Source organism: Salmo trutta, chromosome 7 (genome assembly GCF_901001165.1).
Source record: "Salmo trutta chromosome 7, fSalTru1.1, whole genome shotgun sequence".
Lineage (NCBI taxonomy): Eukaryota > Metazoa > Chordata > Actinopteri > Salmoniformes > Salmonidae > Salmo > Salmo trutta.
This window is the reverse complement of record NC_042963.1, coordinates 33981189-33985598: the sequence shown is the minus strand read 5'-3', so window position 1 is coordinate 33985598 and position 4410 is coordinate 33981189.

Sequence of the window (4410 nt, the reverse complement as noted above, 5' to 3'; positions counted from 1 at the left end):
GTTTCTATTTTTTACGCTCACACGTAGCTGCTGCGTGACTGAGAGACAGAGGAGGGGCGGTCCCTTGTGTAGTACGTCAAAAGACAAGAGGCGGGGGTTGAAAAGAGTAAACACTGTTGTTTACATGTTGCAAGCGGGAAAATCGAGCTGTCATTTATACAATTTACACTATGCACAATGTAAGTCAACTACATTCTTACAATGCATTTATATAATGGACATTGTCACTGAAACGTTATCTCCATGTGAGAGATATACTTGAGATAGTGAAATAAATGAGGACATTAGACTATTTTTTTTTAACCTTTATTTAACTAGGCAAGTCTGTTAAGAACAAATTCTTATTTACAATGACAGCCTGCCCCGGCCAAATCCTAACCCAGACGCTGGGCCATTTGTGCACCGCCCTATGGGACTCCCAAACACAACCAGTTGTGATACAGCCTGGAATCGAACCAGGGTCTCTAACACGTAGATGCAGTGCATTAAACCTCTGAGCCACAAAGATGTGAGTATTTGTATTTGTATTTATTAAGTATGTCCTAGCAGCTACTCTTCCTGCGGTCCAGCAACATTAAGGAAGTTATATATTATTTCAAATATTACATGACATTACATTTCTTAACACTTTGTCCAATACATTTAGTGTGTTCCCTCAGGCCACTATTCCACTATCACATATGTACAACACAACATCTATGTGTACGTGTGTAGAGTGTGTGTCTTATGTGTATCTGTGTCTCTGCCTGTGCCTGTATGTGTGTCTCTTCAAAGTCCCTGCTGTTCCATACGGTGTATTTTTATCTATTTTTTACAAATCTGATTCTACTGCTTGCATTAGTTACCTGATGTGGAATAGAGTTCCATGTAGGCATGGCTCGATGTAGTACTGTGCACCTCTCATAGTCTGTTCTGGACTTGGGGATTGTGAAGAAAGCTTTGGAGGCATGTATTGTGGGGTACTGTATGCATGGGTGTCCGAGCTGTGTGCTAGTAGTTTAGCAGACACCTTGGTGCATTCAGCATGTCAACACTTCTTACAAAAACAAGTAGTGATGAAGTCAATCTCTCCTCCACTTTGAGCCATGGGAGATTTACATGCATATTATTAATGTTAACTCTCCATGTACATTTAAGGGCCAGCCGTGTTGCCCTGTTCTGAGCCAGTTGTAATTTTCCGAGGTCTCTCTTTGTGGCACCTGATCACAAGACTGAACAGTAGACCAGGTGCGACAAATCTAGAGCTTGTAGTAACTGCCTTGTTGATAGTGTTGTTAAGAAGGCAGAGCAGCTCTTTATTATGGACATACTTCTCCCCATCTTAGCTAATGTTGTATCAATATGTTTTGACCATGACAGTTTACATTTCAGGGTTACTCCAAGCAGTTTAGCCACCTCAACTTGTCAATTTCCACATTATTTACTACAATATTTAGTTGAGGTTACAATATTTAGTTGAAACTAACTGCAGCTCTTTGTTAAGTGTTGCAGTGATTTCACTCCCTGTAGTACCTGATGTGTATAGTGTTGAGTCATCCGCATACATAGACACAATGGCTTTACTCAAGGCCAGTGGCATGTCGTTAGTAAAAATTGAAAAAAGTAAGGTGCCTAGACAGCTGCTCTGGGGAATTCCTGATTCTATGTTGTAGAGGCTTCCATTAAAGAACACCCTCGGTGTTCTGATAGACAGGTACAGTTGAAGTCGGAAAGTTTACATACACCTTAGCCAAATACATTTAAACTCAGTTTTTCACAATTCCTGACAATTAATCCTAGGAAATATCCCCTGTCTTAGGTCAGTTAGGATCACCACTTTATTTTAAGAATGTGAAATGTCAGAATAATAGCTGAGAGAATTATTTATTTCAGCTTTTTTTTCTTTCATCACATTCCCAGTGGGTCAGACGTTTATATACACTCAATTAGTATTTGGTAGCATTGCCTTTAAATTGTTTAACTTAGGTCAAACATTTCGGGTAGCCTTCCACAAGCTTCCCACAACACGTTGGGTGAATTTTGGCCCATTCCTCCTGACAGAGCTGGTGTAACTAAGTCAGGTTTGTAGGCCTCCTTGCTCACACATTATTTTTCAGTTCTTCCTACACACTTTTTATAGGATTTAGGTCAGGGCTTTGTGATGGCCACTCCAATACCTTGACTTTGTTGTCCTTAAGCCATTTTGCCACAACTTTGGAAGTATGCTTGGGGTCCATTTGTCCATTTGGAAGACCCATTTGCGACCAAGCTTTAACTTCCTGACTGATGTCTTGAGATGTTGCTTTAATATATCCACATGGTTTTCCTGCCTCATGATGCCATCTATTTTGTGAAGAGCATCAGTCCCTCCTGCAGCAAAGCACCCCCGCCTTGCAAGCCTCCCCCTTTTTCCTCCAAACATAACGAGAGTCATTATGGCCAAAGAGTTCTATTTTTGTTTCATCAGACCAGAGGACATTTCTCCAAAAAGTACAATCTTTGTCCCCATGTGCAGTTGCAAACCGTAGTCTGGATTTTTTATGGTGGTTTTGGAGCAGTGGCTTCTTCCTTGTTGAGCGGCCTTTCAGGTTATGTCGATATAGGACTTGTTTTACTGTGGATATAGCTACTTTTGTACCTGTTTCCTCCAGCATCTTCACAAGGTCCTTTGCTGTTGTTCTGGGATTGATTTGCACTTTTCGCACCAAAGTACGTTAATCTCTAGGAGACAGAACGCGTCTTCTTCCTGAGCAGTATGATGGCTGCGTGGTCTCATGCTGTTTATACTTGCGTACTATTGTTTGTACAGCTGAATGTGGTACCTTCAGGCGTTTGGAAATTCTCCCTAGGATGAATCAGACTTGTGGGTCATACATTTTTTTTCTGAGGTTTTAGCTGATTTCTTTTGATTTTTCCATGATGTCAAGCAAAGAGGCACTGAGTTTGAAGGTAGGCCTTGAAATACATCCACAGGTACACCTCCAATTGACTCAAATTATGTCAATTAGCTTATCAGAAGCTTCTAAAGCCATGACATCATTTTCTGGAATATTCCAAGCTGTTTAAAGGCACAGTCAACTTAGTGTATGTACATTTCTGATCCACTGGAATTGTGATACAGTGAATTGTAAGTGAAATAATCTGTTTGTAAACTATTGTTGGGAAAATTACTTGTGTCATTCACAAAGTAGATGTCCTAACCGACTTGCCAAAACTATAGTTTGTTAACTAGAAATGTGTGGAGTGGTTGAAAAACGAGTTTTAATGACTCCAACCTAAGTGTATGTAAACCTCCGACTTCAACTGTAAGTCTTTATCCACAATATATCAGGGGGTGTAAAGCCATAACACATACGCTTTTCCAGCAGCAGACTATGATCGATAATGTCAAAAGCCTCACTGAAGTCTAGCAAAACAGCTCCCACAATCTTTTTATCATCAATTTCTCTCAGCCAATCATCAGTCATTTGTGTAAGCGCCGTGCTTGTTGAATGCCCTTCCCTATATCATCGTGCTGAAAGTCAGTTGTCAATTTGTTTACATTAAAATAGTATTGTATCTGGTCAAACACCATCTTTTGCAAAACTTTACTAAGGGTTGGTAACAGGCTGATTGGTCGGCTATTTGAGCCAGTAAATGGGGCTTTACTATTCTTGGGTAGAGGAATTACTTTTGCTTCCCTCCAGGCTTGAGGGCACACGCTCTCTAGTAGGCTTAGATTGAAGATATGGCAAATAAAAGTGGCAATATCGTCCGCTATTATCCTCAGTAATTTTCCATCCACATTTGTTTGGTTTTCCTTGCTTGAGAACTCAGTGTACTATCACTACACCGACCTTATACAATTTGAGGCAATATGAATGGGATGAGATCACGGCCATGCTGAAATATTAAAATGTGCCACACGGTGGAAGCAGAACTGAACAATGACATCACCTACACCTCCATATTCAGTGCCTTCAGAAAGTTTTCATACACTTGACTTATTCCACATTTTGTTGTGTTACAGCCTTCATTCAAAATTGATTATATAGATTTTATTTTCTCTCACCCATCTACACACAATACCCCATCATGGCAAAGTGAAAAAATGCTTTTCGAAATGTTTGCTAATTTAATGAAAAAGAAATACATAATTATCTAATTTACATAAGTATTTACACACCTGAGCCAATACATGTTTGAATCACCTTTGTCAGCGATTTGTTTTTCTATTTATTATGGATCCCTATTTGCTGCTACCAAGGCAATCTTCCTGTGGTCCAGCAGTTATACAATTTTAAATATTACAATACATTCATAACAGATTCACAACACACTAAGTGTGTACCCTCAGGCCCCTACTCCAATACCAATTAATTAATTTGTTTATTGTAAAATAGCATTGTATCTGGTCAAACACTATTTTTTCCAAAACTTTACCAAGGGTTG